Source organism: Notolepis coatsorum, assembly GCF_963971535.1.
Source record: "Notolepis coatsorum genome assembly, chromosome: 12".
In the NCBI taxonomy this organism is placed as follows: domain Eukaryota; kingdom Metazoa; phylum Chordata; class Actinopteri; order Aulopiformes; family Paralepididae; genus Notolepis; species Notolepis coatsorum.
Genome location: NC_140176.1, coordinates 3544197 through 3568901, shown reverse-complemented (window position 1 = coordinate 3568901; position 24705 = coordinate 3544197).

The window sequence follows — 24705 nt, the reverse complement described above, 5'->3', positions numbered from 1 at the left end:
GTTCACTTATTGTAAATAAACTATTCACATAAAAGAAACAAAACGGATCAGGCGTTCTTTGTGTGGATAAATACATTATGATAAGATATGAGCCATGGTGACAAAGAAACAGAACCCTCTACATTGAACGACACTGATGACAAAGCAACAGAACCCTCTACATTGAACATGGAGAGCGAAGGAACACAGAACTCTACAGGTTATGGGCCCAGACGTGGTGGTACCGCAGGAGGACGATGGCAGAGATTAGTTTTCGACGGAGATGAAAACAATTACGAGCTTTGGGAAGTGAAGTTTCTCGGCCACATGAGAATGATGGGACTAAAAGACACGATACTCTGCACCAGTGAGGACGGTCCAGATGACGACAAGAACGAAGAATGCTACGCAGAGCTAATACAATTCCTGGATGACAAAAGTCTATCGTTGGTTATGAGAGAGGCGACAGATGACGGTAACAAAGCACTCGAAATACTACGAAGTCATTACGCAAGTCAGGGTAAGCCAAGAATTATTGCCCTGTACACAGAACTAACGTCACTGAAGAAAGAGTCTGGTGAAACGGTGACAGATTATATCATTCGAGCTGAAAAGGCAGTAACTTCCCTAAGAAATGCAAAGGAAGTTATTAGTGACGGGCTAATTATAGCTATGATTCTAAAAGGACTTCCAGATACGTATAAGCCTTTTGCCATCCATACGACACAGAGCAGTGATGAACTGACGTTTATCCAGTTCAAGAGGAAACTACGGAGTTACGAGGAGACAGAAAAGTTTGACACTAAAGAAAAATCTGACAATGTGATGAAAGTAAACGTATCATCTGTGACATGTTACGGATGCGGAGGCCGTGGTCATATAGCAAGAGAGTGTCGGCAAAAAGGAACCAGTGTAGCGAAGTGGTGTAACTACCATAAAAGTTCTACACACAGCGATGAGACATGCAGGAGAAAACCCCAGCAGAGAGATGACGCAAAACAGACGGCGGACAGACCAGAACGTGAAGAACATACATTTGTATTCACAGTCAGTCAAGGATTCCTCCCAGACACTATCAGAAGAAACGGATTAATGGTAGACTGCGGAGCTACATCCCACATCATAACAGAGGAAAACAAGTTCATAAGATTTGACGAGACATTTGACCCAAAGTCACACTACATGGAACTAGCTGACGGGACCAGGATGAACAATGTGGCAATGAAACGAGGCGACGCAGAGGTGTTCCTACAGGACTCAGATGGAAGATGCGTCGGAATCACACTGAGGAATGCGCTGTTCATCCCATCGTATCCACAGAGCATACTCTCCGTGCAAGCAGCCACAGCAGACGGAGACAAGGTGACATTCCAAGAAGGACAGAACCTGGTCACCAACAGAGATGGCGCTGTTTTCCGCATAGAGCAGCATGAGAGACTGTACTACCTGGAAACGGTAAATAATGAAACATGTGTTGATCATTCAATTAATGATATGATGTCCAGAGACAAAGTGAGCTTAACTTGTGATGTAAAAACTTGGCATGAGATCATGGGACATTGTAACGTAGATGATGTGTTGAAATTACCAAAGGTGGTAGAGGGTATGAAGATAACAGGTAACACTAAGATAGACTGTAGTGTCTGTACTGAAGGAAAATTGACCAACAACAGAAATAGGAAACCTGATGCAAAAGCTAGTGCCCCCCTAGAGTTAATTCACACTGACTTAGCAGGTCCCATTGACCCAACTACTCAAGATGGACATAGATATGCAATCGCATTCACAGATGATTTCTCAGGAGCAGTGTCTGTTTATTTCCTCAAAAACAAGGGTGAAACAACATTGGCAACTGAAAAATTCCTGGCAGATAGTGCACCATATGGTCAAGTCAAGACCATACGGTCAGATAACGGTACGGAATACACAAGCAACTCCTTTCAGTCACTGTTGAGAGATAGAGGGATAAGACATGAGACATCATGCCCCTATTCCCCCCATCAAAACGGCACAGCTGAGAGACAGTTTAGGACTTTATTTGAAATGGGAAGGTGCCAATTATTAGAAAAGAGATTACCAAAGACACTGTGGCCTTATGCTGTACAAAATGCAGCTCACATCCGAAATAGATGCTACAATGAAAGGACCAAAAATACCCCTTACTTCATGTTAACAGGAAAGAAACCAGACCTCTCAAAAATGTGGGTGTTTGGCTCAGAGTGTTATGCATATAAACACGATCATAAGAAACTCGACCCCAGATGTGAAAAGGGGATATTTGTGGGATACAGTAAAAACAGCCCGGCATACCTAGTATACAAACCGCATACAGGAAAGGTATCAAAACACAGGCTAGTAAAATTCATTAGAAAGAACAGTGTGGAACAACAGACTCAAACTGATGAGGATGATACAGAATTCCTGACACAAGGCAGAGAGTCTGGTAGTAAGAACAGCACTCATGTACCACAGCCACAGGTTGAGGAGAACACAGAGAGTCAGGTTCTAGAGGGGAGCGACGAGACTGTAAATACAGATACAGATCAACAGGATGAAAACGATGCAGATCCACAACCTAGTCCTAGTGAAAAATGCCGCTATCCAAAAAGAGAGAGGAGGAAACCACAATACTTACACGACTATGTATCAGATTTTACAGATGATGAGGTAACCGATACATGTGTTGATTACTGTTACAGGGCGGTTTGTGGAGTCCCTCAAACCTATAGACAAGCTCTGAGGTCACCAGAGTCACCCAAATGGGAACAAGCGATGAACGATGAGATCAACTCACTGAAAGAAAATGACACTTTTGAACTGACCTTTTTGCCTGAGGGCAGGAACACAGTGGGGGGTAGATGGGTCTATGCCATTAAAGAAAATGCTGAAAGAGGCCAAATATATAAAGCTAGATACGTTGCTAAGGGTTACAATCAAACAGAAGGCATAGACTACCATGAGACGTTTGCTCCAACAGCAAACCTTACGTCAGTAAGGGCATTGATGCAGGTCGCAGTACAAGATGACCTCATTGTCCATCAAATGGACGTCAAAACGGCATACTTACATGCTCCTATAGAGGAAGACATATTCCTAGAACAACCTGAGGGTTATGAAGAGGTATCAGAGACTGGGAAGAAGTTGGTATGTAAATTAAAGAAATCCCTTTATGGTCTGAAACAGTCCGGAAGGAACTGGTACAAACTCCTAAATGATCATCTAGAGAAAGACAACTTTACAAGAAATCTATCTGATCACTGTGTATACAGAAAAGAGATGGGTGATGAAACTATTATCGTACTAATCTGGGTCGATGATTTAATCATCGCCGCTAGCAGTAACGAACTTCTGAACAGTTTCAAGGAAAACATGAAAGCCCAGTTTAACATGAAGGATCTGGGGAAAATATCATACTTCCTGGGCATTCAGTTTGAACAAAAGGGAGAAGAAATAAAAATGAATCAGAAAACATACATTCTAAAAATGCTTGATAGATTTGGAATGTCAAACTGTAAACCTAGATATACACCATGTGAATTAAAAGTGGAAGTTGATAGAATTGAGGAGAGTGACAACAACAATGTTAATCCCAAAGAATACCGTGAGATCATAGGCAGTTTGATCTATGCAATGACTTGTACCCGACCAGATATTAGCTGGATTGTTAGTAAATTATCACAAACACTGGCAAATCCAAAAACAGAGAACTTAGTAGCTGCTAAACATGTTTTGAGATACCTAAAGGGAACCAGTGACTACGAGTTGTGCTTCAAGAAATCAGATGAAGACTTAAGTCTTATAGCTTACAGTGATTCTGACTGGGCATCTTCTGTGGAAGATAGACGAAGTACGACAGGATACTGTTTTAGCCTGACTAAACAAGGCCCTGCAATATCCTGGAAGTCAAAGAAACAACCAACAGTAGCACTCTCAACATGTGAGGCTGAATACATCAGTCTAGCTACTACTACTCAGGAAAGCATGTATCTAACTCAACTATTAAATGGCATGGATAAGAGAGTCTACCATTGTACAAAGATTCATGAAGACAACCAGGGGGCCATTGCACTCAGTAAGAACCCAGTGAGTGAACAGACAGAGGTCCAAACACATTGATGTAAAGTATCACTTTATTCGTGAGGCAGTCACCGAAGGGAAAATCGATATTGTTTACTGCCCAACAGAAGATATGGCTGCAGACACTTACAAAACCGGTAGTGAAGTTCAAGTTTAATAAATTCAAGAGTTTCTTTTTTGGAAACTAACATGAGTATCGTCATTTTCGGCTTGAGATGATGAGAACAAGTGGGGGTGTTGAGATATACAGTATGTTCTCATATGTTGAAAATGGGATCATATGTTATGGTTGTTAATATGTTTTGTAGTGAGTAGCCTAGACGTTCATAGGCATGTGTTGTATTGGAAATGTGGTGCAACTCTATTCTAAGTATTGTGTTTTGTTCTTGTTGCAGTACGTAAAGACATGACGGCATGACGCAGTGGCGGGAAGCCGAGCACGTATATCTAGCTGTCAGCTGTCATCGGTCGGCTGTCAGTGCGCACAGGGGTGAAAGGGGTGTGTCACAGCTGGGAATGTTTGGGGTGTTTGTAATGGAGGAGAAGTTTGGTTCACTTATTGTAAATAAACTATTCACATAAAAGAAACAAAACGGATCAGGCGTTCTTTGTGTGGATAAATACATTATGATAAGATATGAGCCATGGTGACAAAGAAACAGAACCCTCTACATTGAACGACACTGATGACAAAGCAACAGAACCCTCTACATTGAACATGGAGAGCGAAGGAACACGGAACTCTACAATACAAAACCCTGTTTGAACCCCTCATTAATTACTGTAACGGCATATGGTGCAACACATACCCCAGCCATCTCAAAAAACTAGAAAGCCTACAAAAGCGGGTACTACGAGTGCTGTCATGGTCCGGGTATAGAGCGCCCTCAAAGCCTCTTTTCCATCGATTTGGTCTCCTGAGGCTAGCTGAATTTAACATTCATCAAAACGCATCAATTATGTATCAGTTGTCAACAACATGAATCACAGACTGTCTGAGCTTGTCCCAGTCTGCCAACCACTGCACATCCACAACACAAGAAACAAGCATCTTATATCTGGCAAGAGGAGAAGGCTAAATTGTGCTAGCCTAAGCATAGCATGCAGGGGTCCACAGATCTGGAACAAGCTTGATGAAAATCTAAAAATGACTAATACCTTTAAAACCTTTAAAAAATCACTGAAAGAGGAACTGCTAAAATCATATCTCTAATTAAAATTATAATTTAGGAATAAAATTGTCTGTATTATGTATCTCTGTTATATGTCAGTTAGTAGGTAGGTGTGTAAACCTACCCACGTTGTATTGTTTTGTTTTGTTTTGTTTTTTGTTTGTTTTTTTTGTTATTGTTTTGTTGTTCATATTCTGTTTGTATCTGTGTTCAGGCTCCTCCTCCAAAAGCTTTAAATAGCTTCTTGGGAGACCTGGCACATGCACACAATTTGCGACATTGTTATCACTTGAGGATACTCGCATGTAATATGTATCGTGTGTGTGTGTGAATAAATTCATTCATTCATTCAGAGCTTTTTTCACAGAGATATCAACGTGTGCCCGATGTGTGTGTGTGTGTGCCAATCAGGAAATGAGAGAATCGATTTTTCAGCCCGCTTCTGTAGCATGCATAAGTACACATATACTATCGATAATCTAGCGTTTATTTAAAAACTATTCATAAATAGGCCGAAAAATTTCGTTTGTGTATTCCAGAATATTCCAGTAAAGGGCGTTTATCACAGAATCTTTATATTTTCCTGAAACTTTAAAAAAAACTAGTGTTTTTCAAAATGGTATAAAACGGAAATTAACCGATTAAAAAACAATCCGTTTCGACAATGTTGACTGCAAACAAGTCATTGATAAGCGACGGCTAGATTAGACACATCATTTAAGATGTAGTTTATGCGTTCGCAAATATGAGAGTGTGGGGGACAATAATGGACAATAGAATTCACATTCATATTCTGTCACCTCCATGTTCAATGTTATGCACAGGGTGTGGTTAGAGGGCATTGACGTTATGTAGTCACACGGGTTGACGTAATGACGTATTGGTTTGTATTAAGGAAGTAGGAAGTAAACATGACACGTTACGTGTATTGCATCTAAACAACCGTCTGGCAGTCTGTTTGTTCCGCATTCCTACAGTGGTGACCCTGACGTTCGTTTTTGGACGCTTCCAAAGACTGGATTACATTTTTTTTTGAACAAGCAAACATGTCTGTGAACGCTGTAGCAGTGAAGCTACCGGAGTTCTGGGAGCAGCAGGCTGCTGTTTGGTTCGCGCAAACGGAGGCGCAGTTCGCTATACGGAGGATAACAGAGGATGATACAAAGTATTATTACGTGGTATCGGCGCTTGGCGGGGCTACCGCATCCAGAGTAGCACATCTGCTCGGGAATCCTCCGGAGGATAGTAAGTACGACACACTGAAAGACGTACTGCTGGAAACTTTTGGTCAAACGGAGTCTGAGCGTGCACGTCAGCTACTGTCTTTGCCGGGCTTAGGCGATGCTAAGCCATCGGAGCTAATGGATCGAATGTTGGCTTTACTACCAGGCAACCACAAGCCTTGTTTTATCTTTAAGGAGCTATTTCTGCAGCAGCTACCATGGCAAGTGCGGTCGGCTTTGGCTAACTCTCCCATTATAGACTATCGGGCATTGGCTAAAGAGGCTCTGCTACACAACAGTGTCAGGTGGCTAACAATATTGTGTACCAGGTGGATGACTCTCCGCCCCCTGCTGTTGCTGCTGCCCTGTCCAGAGCCCCCGCCCCGGCCCAGAGACAAAAGCCCACAGGTATGTGTTTCTACCATGCACAGTTTGGCTCTAAGGCTAGAAAATGCCTACCCCCATGTAACTACCCCCATGCCAAGGGGTCGGGAAACGAGAGGGCCAGCACCCGCTAACTGCCATGAGTGTTGGCCATGAAGGCAGTTTATTATTTATTAGAGACACACTTTCTGGGCGGCGTTTTTTGTGCGACACTGGGGCCACTGTGAGCCCCAGTGAACCCGCATCTGTTTTGGATATACAAGCCGGAGTACGGGGTTCACCACTAGAGGCGGCCAACGGCAGTCCCATACGGACCTATGGTGAACGGCATGTGACATTGTGTTTGGAGGGACAGCATTTCTCATGGACGTTTGTTACCGCTGAGGTGTCTAACCCATTGTTAGGTGCAGATTTTTTGTGTGCCCATGGGCTGCTGGTGGACATTAAAAACCGGCGCTTGGTCAGCGCAGAGACTTTTAGCTCATTCCCATGTGAACTCAGTGGTTCTAGCTCCTCAAGGCTGTCCAGTACCCTTACTGCCTCGGAGTTCTCGAGTATGTTGGCTGAGTTCCCAGTTCTTACCATGCCAACTTTTTCAACAGCTAAGCACGGTGTGGAACATTATATACCGACTGCAGGCCCGCCAGTACATGCCCGTGCACGGCGCCTGGATCCAGGTAAACTGGCTATTGCTAAAGCGGAGTTTGAGGCGATGGAGTGCCTCGGCATAGTGCGCCGGTCCAATAGCCCCTGGGCCTCGCCACTCCATATGGTGCCAAAGGCCGCCGGAGGTTGGCGCCCGTGTGGTGATTATCGCCGCCTGAATGATGCTACGACCCCTGACCGCTATCCTATACCACACATTCAGGACTTTTCATCTCGCCTTGCGGGGAAGGTCATATTTTCTAAAGTGGACCTGGTTCGTGGTCCACCGGTCACCAGGTGCCGGTGCAGTCACAGGACATTTCCAAGACCGCGGTAATCACCCCTTTTGGGCTTTTTGAGTTCCTCCACATGCCTTTTGGGCTCAAGAACGCTGCCCAAGCATTTCAGCGCCTCATGGACAGTGTGTTAAGGGACCTGCCTTTCCTGTTCATTTATTTAGATGACATCCTCATCGCCAGCTCCTCCAAGGCTGAACACATGGTTCACCTCCGCACACTTTTTGAGCGCCTGAGTCAGCATGGCTTGATTCTTAACCCAGCCAAGTGCCAGTTTGGACTGCGAATAATTGATTTCCTCGGGCACCGCATCACAAAGGATGGGGCAGTGCCTCTGCCATCGAAAGTGCAGGCTGTGAGCGAGTTTCCGCAGCCCTCCACCGTCCGGGCACTACAGGAATTTTTGGGTATGGTGAATTTTTATCATCGCTTTGTGCCTGGCGCAGCCCAGCTCATGCAGCCCCTCTACGAGGCACTCAAGGGCAAACCTGCTAAGCTCACTCTCACCTGGACGGAGGAGATGGAGGGAGCTTTTAAAAACACTAAGCAAGCCCTGGCTACAGCGGCCATGTTGGCGCACCCATTACCTGAGGCGCAGATCGCTCTCACAACCGACGCATCGGATTATGCTGTTGGGGCAGTGTATGAGCAGCTAGTCGATGGTCACTGGCAACCCCTTGCCTTTTTTAGTCGGCAGCTCAGAGCCAGTGAGCGCAATTACAGCACCTTTGACCGGGAGCTCCTCAGCCTCTATCTGGCGGTACGGCATTTCCGTTTCCTGTTGGAGGGCCGACCATTCACAGCATTTGTCGATCACAAACCGTTGACCTTTGCTATGGCCAAGGTCTCAGAGCCATGGTCCGCTCGCCAGCAACGCCAGTTGTCCTCCATCTCGGAGTTTACAACAGACATCCAACATGTGGCCGGGAAGGACAACCCTGTCGCCGACTGCCTCTCTCTTGTGCTATCATCAGTACGGTCCACCTCGGGATTGATTATGCACAGATGGCAGCCGATCAGCTTTCCGACAAGGACGTCCAGGCATGTAGGACCACCGATACAGGTCTTCAGTTGGTGGACATCTCTTTTAATGACACTGGTTCTACGCTCCTGTGTGACATCTCACTTGGGCAGCCTCGCCCTGTTGTCCCTGCCGCTTGGAGGAGGCGTGTTTTCGACGCCCTTCACTGCCTTTCTCACCCGGGCAGGAAACCATCTCAGCTGTTGGTGGCAGCCAAGTTCGTCTGGCACGGTCTTAAAAAGGATGTTCGGGATTGGGCTAATTCTTGTCTAGAGTGTCAACGGGCCAAGGTACACCGCCACACCAAGGCCCCACTAACCCCTTTCAATGTGCCTGAAAGGCTGTTTGATCATGTGCACATAGACTTGGTTGGGCCACTGCCACCATCACACGGTTGCACCCACCTCCTTACCATGATTGACAGGACAACCCGTTGGCCAGAGGCCGTGCCACTATCTTCAACTACATCTGCCGACATTGCACGAGCATTCATCGGCACCTGGGTTGCCCGTTTTGGTGCTCCATCGGATATAACCTCCGACCGGGGGCCTCAGTTTACATCAGAGCTCTGGAATGCTGTGGCCCAGGGTCTCGGGGTAAAGCTGCACCGTACAACGGCTTATCACCCTCAAGCCAATGGACTGTGCGAGAGGTTTCATAGGTCAATGAAGGCCGCATTCAGGGCCAGTCTTCGGGACAATGGGTGGGTTGACAGACTTCCGTGGGTCATGCTGGGCCTCCGATCAGCCCCTAAGGAAGATCTTCAGTCCTCCTCAGCCGAACTGGTTTATGGGCAGCCATTGCGAGTCCCCGGGGATTTCATGCCCAACACCACAACACCTTGGTCTGCTGGCCAGCAACGGTCTGTTTTCCTGGACAATGCCAAGGTATTTAGGCCGGTGCCTACGTCACAGCACATTGTGCCCCAGGCTTATATTCCACCGGATCTCCATACAGCAAAGTACGTCTTTGTCCGCCATGATGCCCATTGGTCGCCACTACGGCAACCATATGAGGGGCCTTTTCGTGTTCTGGAGACAGGGGACAAGTCATTTGTAGTCGAAATAGGAGGGAAACCGGACCACATTTCAGTGGACCGTCTGAAACCGGCTCATGTGGACCTGGACCGTCCGGTTCCTGTAGCTCAGCCGCCGCAGCGCAGCCGCCGCGGCGCAGCCGCCGCGGCGCAGCCGCGCTCCGGCCATCAAAACCTCAGACCGCCCTCCGGGGTCTACGGGTTACACCATGACGCAGGGTTTCCCCCTGGCCGTTAAGTCCTCAGACCACCCTCTGGTGGTAACTGGTCCCGTCGCTACACAGACTCTGGACACCCGAAGCCGCTTCGGCAGGATTTTACGGGGTCCTCAACGGCTCATGCTGCCAGTTCTTGTGAATTCTGGGGGGGCGCATGTGGGGGACAATAATGGACAATAGAATTCACATTCATATTCTGTCACCTCCATGTTCAATGTTATGCACAGGGTGTGGTTAGAGGGCATTGATGTTATGTAGTCACACGGGTTGACGTGATGACGTATTGGTTTGTATTAAGGAAGTAGGAAGTAAACATGACACGTTACGTGTATTGCATCTAAACAACCGTCTGGCAGTCTGTTTGTTCCACATTCCTACAAGAGCGCTATCATTGAAGTGGGTGGCCGCACGGAAGCACTAAATCGTGTGCCACCTGTTGGCATTGAAAGTGTTAACAGTGATTGGTCAGCGCCTCTTACACATCACAGATCCAGTCAAATCTGAATGGCTTATTTCAGTAGGGAGAGCTGAACAGCAGAAACTGCACTTGGTACAGATTTAACATTTTCTCACTGTTGGTACAATCCCACATTGCTTGAAAACTAAAAAGGCCATTTTTACAATAGGGGACTTATTTTTTTATATATATATATAATTTTTTTGGCATTTTATTGCTTGCAGAGAGGAAGGATGGGAGAAGATATAGGGGGAGGACATGCTGTAAAGGTCGCCGGGTCCGGGAGTCGAACCCGGGACGGCCGCATTGCACTGCAGCGCAGTTACGTGGTGCGCCACCCTGGTGCCCACAATAGGGGAGCTTTAAGAATTTCATAAAACTACACTACCCAGCTCACGCCTGCCCCTGTCAAACTTTGAGCCTTCCGACGTGAAATAATTTTTTTCCGTGATTATGTCTCACGGGTCGAACAAACCTGAATGTTATTGCCAGAACGTAGTTAGTTTCTAGAAAAAAACGTGTCTCAATCTCATTAAAGATGGTGGAGCGATTTACATTACAAAAAAGTTATTGTACTTACAGCAGATTTCATTCACGGTATTTGCTGCCCAATGTTAGCATGGTGTTATTCACCGTCAAAGATGGAAATAAACTAAAAGAAAATGTATATTCTCCTTTGGTTCATTACAATTTACTCAAGCCTAGTAACAGACACAATATTTCGGACACTGGGAATACGTTCCCTGAGGTCCCTAGATACCAAGAACATGCAAATGGACTTGTAGAAGTGGAGCAATCTTCCATTTACTTAAGTACTTTTAGGCAAATTTTCGGAAAATATAGCTAGGGCTTAAGAGGTTAAAATCATTGGTAAACAAACAGTCCTGAAAATATACAATTTGACTGCTGTTTTGATAGGGTTAGGGTCTTTACTCTTGGCTACATTTAAAAAATAAATTAAACATTAATTAATACGGACTGTATTGATCGATTTATGATGTGAAATTAATCTCGGCCCAGTACTGGGCCTGTCAGGCTTTTAAAGTCAACACTTATAAAGTCATAATGTTTAGAGATTAAAGTCAACATTCATAAAGTCAGACTAAAGTCATAATGTTTAGAGATTAAAGTCAACATTTATAAAATCAGACTAAAGTCATAATGTTTACAGATTAAAGTCAACATTTATAAAGTCATGTTTACAGATTAAAGTAAACATTTATAAAGTCATAATGTTTAGATTAAAGTCAACATTTATAAAGTGATAATGTTTACAGATTAAAGTCAACATTTCCATACTTGTTTCCATGCAGTCCAAACAGCTCTTCTCCTGGTCCAGCTGTGACGGTTTCATGCAGTCCACCAAACAGACTCTCAAACCAAGGTGTGAGATGCTAGGAGGGGTGGTCATATTCAGACCAATCTTGGGGGAAAGTAAGGAAAGAAATATCAGTACATTTCACATTCATCCTAACAAACAAAGGTCTAACTTTTCAGTTGAAATTCATCAGGAACACAGAAAGCCAAGCAAGAACCTTAACCAGCTATACAGGTAGAGCTCTTTTCCAAGGCTAACAAATTGGAGGCTGAGGAAGATTTATACAAGAACTGAAGAACACATGGGTGTATATATAGACAGATGCACTGCTATAGTTGTGATCTATGAATATAAGCCTATGCTATTGCATTTAATTTGATGCAAAACATCTGATAGGCTATTGATGCAGGCAGCTGTTGTTTCTGGCCAATCAGATGTTTTTGTCTTCCAAGTGGTATTTCCAGGGTCGCATTGGAAAAACTAAGACCACGTCCTCATCAGAAAGTACACTAAATTAAATGAAAATACAACTAAAAAGGCAATATTAATAAAATAAAGATTTCAAAAAAAATATACACAAATATCGTGGACATCTACAGAAGATTGAAAAATTATTGTTTGGTGTGACGACCCTCCCCCACAGTTGTTTGCTTGCTCTGCTCTGTCACTGTTTCACAGGATTGGTGGGGGGAGCTGGCAGAGGGTCATTAGGCTAATTGGGGCACACCTGGGTTGGTGGGGGAGGGTAATCAGGATAATTGGGTCACACCTGAACTGCTACGGTCAGGCAAGCGATACCGGAGTCTCATGGCAAGCACAGAGAGACTCAGAAGAAGCTTTTATCCTCAGGCCATCAGGATGCTAAATGACAATAACACTACGTAACAAACCATCAAATACACTCACAGCACACACATCCACACGCACACACTCACTTTAAACAAACAACTCACTGCAGCACCCACTTTAGACACTTAACACACTTTATATTTATTGGTAAAGAATTTGCACTACAACTCATACCTCATTACACCTTACTGTAAATTGTACCTAAATTGTACCTCATCCCATTTCTGCATTGTACTGTATATTGTATTGTAACTCAGTTACTTTTCTACTCTGCATTGTATATTGTATATTGAACACTTTTGTCGATATACTTGACTTCTATTTTATACTTATTTTATACTTATCTATTTTTATCTAGCACAATCTCGGGAGCAAAACAGAAAGAAGCATTTTATATAAAAGTATTCTGAAACTTGAAACTTGAATACCTGGGTCGGTGTGTCCCAGTCAGGATATAGAGGGAGGCTTCCTCTAGTCTCCGTCGATCTCCCCACCTGTTTGGTTCCTTTTGTTTGTTTGGACACTTACTTTGGTTTTACACTTACAACATTCATGCTGCACACACACTTAGAGCTGCCGCGGTATTGATATTTTCCTTACCGCACGAATTTGCGAAATATTTCCTACCGCCGCGGTAATTACCGCACAGTGCGCACAAAAAAAAAAAAAGTTTGAATGCATTTTTTTTTTTTTTAGTAGTCTACTCTTATAGCCTGCCTCTAGTCTAATGGCGCTTTTCCACTGCATAGTACCTACTCGACTCGACCCGCTTTAGGCATCTGGTACTTCGTTCCTTTTCCACTGCAGCCAGGTACTACTCCGTTTGTCTCCGTGTGGGAATGCAGGCGGGGCCGCTCGCTTGTGTACACTGAAAGCTCCGTGGGCATAGATGTCCGAGGGCTTGCAGCAAGCCAGAGTTTAACACAGTTTCAATCAATCAATCAATCAATCAATAACAACATTAACCAGACTCTCGTTGTGTCTATTCTGCCAAAGCTAACGTTACCTCTCATTGTGTATTCTACCAAGCAAACCCGGGTTTAACGTTACCTCTCGTGTATATCGGCTGACGGTAGTATTAACAATAGAGTTGTTCCGATACCGATACTGGTATCGGAAAAGCCGCCGATACTGGCTAAAATGCTGGTATCGGTATCGGCGAGTACCCTCTAATGCTGCGCTCCGATACCATATGACGTAATTTATCAACAACACTGTGGTCTGTTGAGTAAGCATTATAAAACAAACGTGTGCTTAATCGATTAAAGTGTCAATGCCATTTGTCATTTTAACAGCAGATACTTTCTTAAATGTCATCGTCCCGACAGAGCGGTGTTGACGGCGAGCTCATGGGTTCGCTTGGTGGCTGGTGTTATTAGCATTGAACGGCTAACCGAAAGCTAGCTTTAACATTACCTTGGCTAAAGTTGGGGCTATTCATATAATCCAGCAATAATGGCTGCAGACCTGCAAGCAAAGTACAGCAAGTTGGCAAAGGAGTATTCCAAGTTAAATCACAATGTCACCAGTAACGTTACAGTCTTCTATGGTCTTCCCATATACCGGTAGCTCATGCTAGCTAACGGTAACGTCGTCATTGCACAATTGCACGTCGCGTACACAATTAATGACATGTTGCGGACAGCCATATCGGCGACAATGTTTAGCTTTTAGTGCCAAATGATAAGAGTCTGAGGCGGAGTCTCAAAAGAGAATGTTGAATATTTATTGTGCAAAAATCACAACAGATCCGACTGCTACTGAACGGAGCCTTGTAGACAGACTGAGTAGGGTATATCTGCAGAGCCAGTGGGTAGCGAGTGCAGCAACGTATAATGTCCGTGTGGATCATTGGAGTAGGGTATATCTGCAGTGCTGAAGCCCCATACTCATTGATTAATGATACTAATACAAATCTATACAATCACCTGTTGTTGAATAAATACCATTACTTTCTAGTTATGACTAAAAAACAGTATATATAAAACAGTATTTGTTAAAAAAAAAATATATATATATTTATAAAAAATTTATATAATATCGTTTTTTTTTTTTTATGTATGCACTGGTATCGGATAAGTATCGGTATCGGCCGATACCCAAAGCTTAGGTATCGGAATCGGATCGGAAAGGAAAAAATGGTATCGGAACATCTCTAATTAACAACAACAAACTTAACACATCAGCGATCTTGTTGTGACACTAAACTCTCCGCTCGGTGGTAAATTGGGTTGATGTCGGTTTTGTTTCATCAATAAATAAGGCAGAATACACAGTGAATCCATTCTTTTTTGTTTATTGCTTGGTTCTGTCGCAAACAAATCCTGAACGAAATGCATCCTTAGCGAGGCAGTAAAGATGGCGGCGCCGGCGTTCTGTTTTTGTTCAGACTGAGGCTACAAAGTGTGACGCGTCTCTCTTCTGACCAGTCAGTGGTCTGCAATGTTTCACATGACTTTTCTGGTACCACTTCTACCCAATAGGGTCGCTTGGAACCGAGTAGGGTATATCTGCAGAGCCGCAAGCCGCAAGCCAACTTTATTATTATGATAAAAAACAGCGGTGACGCGGTATTCAGCCTAACTCTGCGGTGAGCGTGATGCAACAGCGATACCGCGGTAATGCGGTTATCGTGGCAGCTCTACACACACTCTCATCCACACACTGATATTCATATGGGCTTAGGGCTGGGCGATATAACGATAGCGATATATTTTAATAATCGATATCGAATATCGAAATTTAAAAAAAATCGTTTTTTTTTTTTTTTTTTTTGTTTACCTGCAACAGGGCAGTTTTAAAACCAGAGACAGTGGACAGACTTGTTTTTCTTGCCTGCAACTTAAAGTAATGGCTTTGCTTGTCCAAATGACAATACTGACCAAATTCAGATTTCTTTTTCTCTTGTCCATTTATTTTGTTTGCTTTCTAATTTAAAATACATTTTGAAACCGTCTGTACACAGTAGGCTATGTGTGCTAGCAGAACTAGACTCCAGTCACGAGTCACGGTGCACATGTGCGGTGGTTTGTCCACCAAAAAAGCGCCAAAAGATCGAAAATAAATTAGCAGAGCCAGAACTGTTCAACTCCCCTGGAGCCACAGCCAGCAGAGAAGCCGGTTTACTTTAGCTTTTAAACCAGCTGCAGCCTGAGAACTGGAGTGTGAGGGGCTGTAACACTAAAGATGGCGGCAATGACAAAGAATTACTGCAAAAGAAACATACATCTGTTATTAAAAAAAAAAAAAAAAAAAAATCTTTTTTTTTATACTTATAACAATTCGATAATTATCGATATCGAGAAATAAAATAAAATTATCATATAGTTATCGCGATATGATTTTTTTCCATATCGCCCAGCGATAGAGGGGATTAGTGTTGTCACGATACTGGAATTTCTAACTTCGATACGATACCTTGAAAAGGTACCTTTAAGGTTCAATCTTAAAATGTAAAAAAATAAATAAAATAAAAAGATTTATAAATTTTGCTTTTGTTGCTGGTTGATTCTCCTCAGCTTCTCTCTCGTACTATAAGAGAAGATAAATATAACACTTTTAAAACCCTTTGTTTATCTTTAGGTCACACATTTAAAAATAACTGTTCATCTCACTTCAATAATTTTTATTGCAGAACATGGTATTTTCTCAAGCAGACAGATGTAAACACTGTAATCTGTGTTGCATGTACCTGACAAACTGAACTGTTTGTATTACAGTCATATTCTGACTTAACTGAATGCACATGTGTGTGTGTGTGGACTACTGTACTATTACAGGTATTGAAATGAACAATGCAACTTCCTTATACAAAAGAATTATGAATAATTAAATATCGATATTTCGGGAAATGAGTATTGATACCGTTTTAAATATTCAGAATCGATATGTATAGATTTTTTGATATTTTTGACAACACTAAGAGGTACTGTGGTGCCTGGCTCTGAAGGCTGAGCGTGGCTCTGAGAGGTACTGTGGGGCCTGGCTCTGAAGGCTGAGCGTGGCTCTGAGAGGTACTGTGGGGCCTGGCTCTGAAGGCTGAGCGTGGCTCTGAGAGGTACTGTGGGGCCTGGCTCTGAAGGCTGAGCGTGGCTCTGAGAGGTACTGTGGGGCCTGGCTCTGAAGGCTGAGCGTGGCTCTGAGAGGTACTGTGGGGCCTGGCTCTGAAGGCTGAGCGTGGCTCTGAGAGGTACTGTGGGGCCTGGCTCTGAAGGCTGAGCGTGGCTCTGAGAGGTACTGTGGGGCCTGGCTCTGAAGGCTGAGCGTGGCTCTGAGAGGTACTGTGGCGCCTGGCTCTGAAGGCTGTGCGTGGCTCTGAGAGGTACTGTGGGGCCTGGCTCTGAAGGCTGAGCGTGGCTCTGAGAGGTACTGTGGGGCCTGGCTCTGAAGGCTGAGCGTGGCTCTGAGAGGTACTGTGGGGCCTGGCTCTGAAGGCTGAGCGTGGCTCTGAGAGGTACTGTGGGGCCTGGCTCTGAAGGCTGAGCGTGGCTCTGAGAGGTACTGTGGGGCCTGGCTCTGAAGGCTGAGCGTGGCTCTGAGAGGTACTGTGGGGCCTGGCTCTGAAGGCTGAGCGTGGCTCTGAGAGGTACTGTGGGGCCTGGCTCTGAAGGCTGAGCGTGGCTCTGAGAGGTACTGTGGGGCCTGGCTCTGAAGGCTGAGCGTGGCTGTGAGAGGTACTGTGGGGCCTGGCTCTGAAGGCTGAGCGTGGCTCTGAGAGGTACTGTGGGGCCTGGCTCTGAAGGCTGAGCGTGGCTCTGAGCGGTACTGTGGGGCCTGGCTCTGAAGGCTGAGCTCAAAGGACTGTTTTAGCACTAGTGATGCACGATATATCGGCCGCCGATATAATATCGGCCGATATGGCCGTTTTTTTACACATCGGTATCGGTCCGATATCAAGATAGGGCAGATATTAAAAAAAATAAAAGAATTTTTTTTTTTTTTTTTTATTATCTTTTTTTTCTTCTTTTTACATGTTTTGGCCTTAAATAGTTTCAAAATATCAGTCATTTCTGAAAATAAGTTACAAAAGTAAAAAAAATTATGCGTTTTGGAAAATAGCTCTTTATTTGATTATCATAAAAAAGTGTTTTCTATACAGAGATATCGACATCGGTAAATATCGGTATCGGCCAGAACAGCTATATTAATATCGGTTATCGGTATCGGCCACAATTTTCACATCGGTGCATCACTAGACTGTTTGTTATTTAAGATGAGATCGGACTCGGCACTGACAGATTTGTGTTCATTTGTTTTAATTTTGATTAATTTCATACCATAGGCGGCGGGTATGTAAGGCCAGGCGAGGCTATGTCGACCCAAACCAGCAGCCCCAGTCTGCGCATTATTATAGGCAGCCTAGGCTACGATATTGTGTGTGTGTGGGCTGCTGCAGCCCGGTGGTGACAATACGCAAGGGTCGGACAACCAAGGTGTCAATGGCAGTAGGTGTGGTGGCCGTTTAACATTCCAGACTGCAGGCAGTAACCAATCACGCCGCATCATCAAACTAACCTCCAGCATCATTAACACCACGGTAACTCCCCTACATGTATCTGACCATTCCTTCATATCCTTCTCACTAACTCTCATGCTTAACCGAAAGGTCTTCACCCCAACTCAAACCGTCTCACTCAGACGTAACCTGCCCTCCCTATCCCCCTCCACCCTCTCCTCTGACATAATATCCGCTCTACCTTTGAGTGACACCTTCTCTGCTCTCCCCACAGAGATGGCAACCTCCACCCTCCTCTCAGCCCTTGCAACCTCCTTCGACAAGCTCTGTCCCCTCGTTGAGAAACCTGCCCGCCGTTCCCCACCCAGTCCATGGCTGACGGATGCAGTGAGAGAACAAAGACAGGTCCTGAGAGCGGCTGAGAGGAAGTATAGAAAGTCACGCCTCACTGCTGACATCGACACATATCACAACCTCTTGTTAACATTCTCCAAAACCATTACTAATGCCAAAGCTTCTTTCTTTCACCTTCTAAAACACTTGAACGTGCTGTATCCAACCAACTTACTGCTTATCTCTTACAGAATGACCTCCTAGACCCCAATCAGTCTGGCTTCCAGACTGGCCACTCCACAGAAGCGGCCCTCATTGCGGTCACAGAGGTACTTCACTTAGCAAAAGCGAAAGGCTTCTCCTCTGTCCTGATTCTCCTAGATCTTTCTGCAGCCTTCGACACAGTCAACCATCAGATCCTATTCGCGGCCCTCGCAGGAATGGGAGTGGCTGGATCTGCGCTGACATGGCTGACATCATACCTCAACGACCGCTCCTACCTAGTGTCATGGAGAGGGACCCTGTCGGCCACCTGCCCCCTCCGGACGGGTGTCCCCCAGGGCTCGGTCCTAGGACCCCTTCTCTTCTCCCTCTACACTAAATCACTGGGTAACATTATCACGTCTCATGGCTGCCCATATCATTGTTATGCCGATGATACTCAACTCTTCCTCTCCTTCCCTCCCTCAGATATCCACGTCTCTGAGCGGATCTTTGCCTGTCTGTCCGACATCTCCGCCTGGATGACGACCAACCACCTCAAACTGAACCTAAGCAAAACAGAATTGCTCCACCTGCCGGCCAAATCCTCCCCCCTGACCGACCTCTCCATCACAGTCGAGAATGCAGCTGTGACCGCGTCCCCGACCGCCAAGAACCTTGGTGTTGTCCTCGACGACCAGTTGAACTTCTCTGCTCACATTGCAGCGACAACCAGAACCTGCAGATTCCTCCTGAGCAACGTCAGAAGGATACGCCCCTTCCTGACAAAAGAAGCCACCCAACTCCTCGTCCAATCAACAGTCATCTCCCGCCTCGACTACTGCAATGCACTGCTAGCTGGCCTCCCGGCCACTGCCACCAAGCCTCTTCAACTCATTCAAAACGCAGCGGCCCGCCTGATCTCAAACCTACCGAAGTCGGCCCATGTCACCCCACTTCTTAGGGACCTGCACTGGCTCCCCATTGCTGCACGTATCCGCTTCAAGGCCCTCAACCTGGCATACCGTGCGGCAAAGGGAACCGCTCCCGCCTACCTCCGGTCAATGGTCTCTAACTACACACCCTCAAGACCCCTACGCTCTGCATCTTCTGGCCGCCTCAGACCTACTCCTATCCAAGCTCCCGGAGGGTCATCAAAGAGAAGCCGCCTATTCTCAGTCCTTGCCCCACAATGGTGGAATGAACTACCCATCCCAGTTAGGACAGCCGAATCCCGTCCAATCTTTCGCCGTCGACTAAAGACTCACTTCTTCAACCATTATCTGAAATGATATATTAAAAAAATTTAAAATTTAAAAATCTAACCCTGACTAACCTTACTGTCATGCACTTGTCCTAATAAACTAACCTACACTGTAACACGCAACACTTTGATGAACATTGTTACTCAGCTGATAGAGTTGTACCCTTCTTGCTGTCTTGTCGTACAGAACTTGTAAGTCGCTTTGGATAAAAGCGTCAGCTAAATGACTAAATATAAATGTAAATGTAACCGATGCCAGTCTGGTCTTCAAAATCCTCCATGGTCTAGCCCCACTTTCCGATTTTTCACCTCCAGGTTCACCAGAACTGTTGTACCGGGTGACTTGGCTGTTCCATTAAGGACAAGTACATTTAGCAAATCAGCCCTCTCCGTGAGAGCTGCCAAGACCTGGAACTCCATTCCAAGTTACATGCCGCCTGGGCATAACACGGATCACCTGAGGCCAAGGGCTTGCTGTACGAGGGCATGATGAGACTGAGTCAGAGTTAATCAAAACGTGGAAACTTTTTAGAGCTGCTATGTACATTGTTTTCAAAGCAGCTTCACATTGAAAGTGATCTCACAGACAAACTTAAAGCAGAAAGGATCATTGATGCGCGAAACGTCGCATTTTTTTTTGTTGCATTAAGGTAAGACAATGGTTAATTATATTAGATGTCTTCATTTGAACAATTAATTTGCACTATATGAAATGAGTGGGGCTCGCTGTAGTAGCCTAGTGGGTGTGTGTATTGTATGAAATCAGAACCTGGACAGCACCATTTGCGTGCAAGCAAAAAAGAAAAAGGAAAACCATCCCATCTACAGCCTACCCTAATGTCCAGCTCACCCGCCACCTATGGATTGTACAACTTCAAGGCTCCTTTCTCGCCGCTTCTGCAAGGAGGAGCAATAAGAGGAAACAATGTTTACATGTTTGTACTTACAGATGTTGTGGTGTCCAGTCTGCTGTCTGGTTCCACAAGAAGAAGGTTCTGATCCAGATGTTTGAGTAGAAAGCCTTGGTCCAGTAGAGTTCCGTCACAGAGACACTTTACACTAGAAACACACAAAGCGTATGTCAGTCATTCAGGAAGATGTGTTGTGGAGCGGATCGAGGGCGAGGCTACTTTCAGAGAGGAGAGGGAAAACACACGAGAGCAGCCGGGGAGGAGGCAGGGAAGTGGAGAAAACACACGAGAGCAGCCGGGGAGGAGGCAGGGAAGTGGAGAAAACACACGAGAGCAGCCGGGGAGGAGGCAGAGAAGTGGAGAAAACACACGAGAGCAGCCGGGGAGGAGGCAGGGAAGTGGAGAAAACACACGAGAGCAGCCGGGGAGGAGGCAGGGAAGTGGAGAAAACACACGAGAGCAGCCGGGGAGGCGTCAGGGAAGTGGAGAAAACACACGAGAGCAGCCGGGGAGGAGGCAGGGAAGTAGAGAAAACACACGAGAGCAGCCGGGGAGGAGGCAGGGAAGTGGAGAAAACACACGAGAGCAGCCGGGGAGGAGGCAGAGAAGTGGAGAAAACACACGAGAGCAGCCGGGGAGGAGGCAGGGAAGTGGAGAAAACACACGAGAGCAGCCGGGGAGGAGGCAGGGAAGTGGAGAAAACACACGAGAGCAGCCGGGGAGGAGGCAGGGAAGTGGAGAAAACACACGAGAGCAGCCGGGGAGGAGGCAGGGAAGTGGAGAAAACACACGAGAGCAGCCGGGGAGGAGGCAGGGAAGTGGAGAAAACACACAAGAGCAGCCGGGGAGGAGGCAGGGAAGTGGAGAAAACACGCGAGAGCAGCCGGGGAGTTTGATTGATTGATTGATTGAAAAGTTGTGTGAATGAATGAATGAAAACTTTATTTAACAGATTGCAGAATGGGTACAATACAGTACGGCTCAATACATACAATTGTTAAGGGGATGCAGACCTGAGAAAGACGTTTGTCTTGTTTCCATCAGGGTCCCCCATTTTCAATTCATATAGACATTTATGACATACACAACATACATGACATTTATGGCATAGGGACATGTTTCAATGTGTTCCGTCTGTGTCCCGACTGTACACAATGAAGGGTTAAAGCAGACTTGCTTACTTGTACTTTATTCACAGTTGTTATGGTTACAACATAAGCTTGGTTCCACCCTAAGCGAACCCTCGGTGTCACCTCTAAAAGCGTCCTACGTGCAACAGCACTTAAATAGAACAATCCTATTGTTACATCTTTCTTTTTCTTTTTCCAAGTACAGATATATACACAATCTCGATATTTAACTTACAGCTACTTAACCTGTGTTCTACTTACTTACTTACACCAGATCCAAACAACAACACTGTGTAAATGGCTCATTAGTACCCCTCCCCACTCAACCGCTCAAAACATGATTGTGCACACATAACCCATTTCACTATTTTTTTTTCTTTTTTTTTCTCTCTCTCCAGTCCATTCTCTAATCACGAAGTATAGTCCTTCAGGTATTGAGGCCTGACAACCTGTCGACCAGACCTAGTAGTGACTGTACCTTGGCTCCCTACCGGGTTGACTGGCGGGCCGGCCTTCTCAGTCACTGGTGACGCAGGTGTGATTGTACCTGGTGTGTCTATAGTGGCGTGATCGTGTCTGAGGTGGCGACGATTTCTCAGAACACCTCCCGACTCTAACTCCACCTCATATGATCTGTGGCTCACTGGCTGGATCACCTTTGCCACTCTCCTGTTTTGACTTGCATTTAGCCGCAAAGTGATTTTCTCTCCCACACTTTTTACACTTTTTTCCAAAAGCTGGGCATTTCTTCTTGTTCCTCTCATGTGTTTTCCCACAAAACATGCAGTCAACCTCGCTGTCTTTTTTCCACTCTTCTGACTGTTTTAGCGCATGTACCTCTTCCACTGCCTGCCCTTGTTGCAGTGTCCTGCTATTAGACCTTGACAGCTCATACGCTCTACATATTTTTAGGCATGTTTCCAGAGTCAGCCTATCCTCCCTGAGCAGTCTCTCTCTCAGTTCTGAGCTATTTGTACCACATACAATTCGATCTCTGATCAGGGAATCTCTAATGTCCTCAAAGTTGCAACTACTAGCAAGCATTCTTAAGTCTGTTACATAGCTGTCCACGTTTTCATCCAATCCTTGGTTCCTGATAAAGAATCTGTATCTTTCCACTGTTTCATTTACCTTTGGATTGCAGTACTCGTCAAACTGCTTGATAATAGTCGTCACTGTTGTCTTCGCCGACGGACTCGGCAGAGTTGTCCATAGTTCTCTGCCCTTTTCTCCGACGAGATATTTAAATAGCTTGACTTTTGTTGTCTCTTCGGCGTCGGGCATGGTAAGGTCTGTATACAATGTGAACTCCTCCTTCCAACTTTTCCATGCCTTCGCCAAGTTGCTGGAGTCCAAAAGTAGTAGACCAGGAGGTCTCAGCGCATTTAGCCCTTCCATCGCCGATAGCTAGTAAGAGTTTTCTCCCCGAAGTCCGTGTTAGCCACTGACAGCTCGCCACTGACAGCTCGCCACTGACAGCTCGCTAGCTCAACTCTTTACTTCTCCCGCTACCGCGCGAATTACTTTCCCGATCTGTACCCAGCTGTCACCATGTTTCAATGTGTTCCGTCTGTGTCCCGACTGTACACAATGAAGGGTTAAAGCAGACTTGCTTACTTGTACTTTATTCACAGTTGTTATGGTTACAACATAAGCTTGGTTCCACCCTAAGCGAACCCTCGGTGTCACCTCTAAAAGCGTCCTACGTGCAACAGCACTTAAATAGAACAATCCTATTGTTACAGGACATATACGTATTTAGTACTGATACATTTGTGACATAAACGGTATTCAAATATACAGTACTGTTACCCCTAGATCCTGACAGAGTATATACATATGATGGGGAGGGGACTGTACATTAGGAGGGGGTGGGTGGGTGGGAGAGAAATATACATACGGTGGGGAGGGAATATATACATGTGGTGGGGAGGAGACTATTAGGAGGTGGTGGGGGTTTTGGGCATTTACGGTGGCCAGTTTCGAATTGCAGCCTCCCGTAGGTGCTCTTTAAGAGCGGTTTTGAATGTGGGTAGTGAACGTGTTTGAGCCGAATCTGGGTTTAACATGATTTGTTGAGCTTCCTCTGGTGTAGTGGTTGTGGTATTCACTGACCTTTGGGAAGTATTTTGGCATGTACATGGGTACCTTAGTGGTGTAGTGCATCTTGTAGACCAGGCCCATTGCAAGTTGCTGTACTCTGTCGTCTACTCTAAGCCATCCTAGGTAGTCAAAGTGGGCAGGGGTGAGGTGGGTTCTAGGGGTAAGGTCAAGCAGTAGTCTGACCAGTTTGTTTTGTGATGTTTGTAATTTTGTTTTTAGTGCCTTTGAGGTGCTTTGGTACCATGAGGTGCAAGCATAGTCGTAGTACCCTTAAATGAGTGCTCCTGCCAGAGTCTTCAGGGTATTCTTGTTTACCAGTGAGGAGATCCGGTACAAGAATCTAGTTCGTTGGTTGACTTTTTTTATTACCTTGGATGCCAAGTCTTTCTCTGATCTGCATCCCCTTAACAATTGTGTGTATTGAGACGTACTGTATTGTACCCATTCTGCAATCTGTTAATAAAATGTTCAATCAATCAGTCAAATCAAACTCACCGAAGACTATGCAGCCCTAGTGTAATTCCCTCTTATGCGATGATGACAGCAACACGTTCTTTATAGCACTGGTTGGATTTCTTTACAATCCCGACGGTGAGAACTGTGAAACACATACATGAAATACAATAAATCACA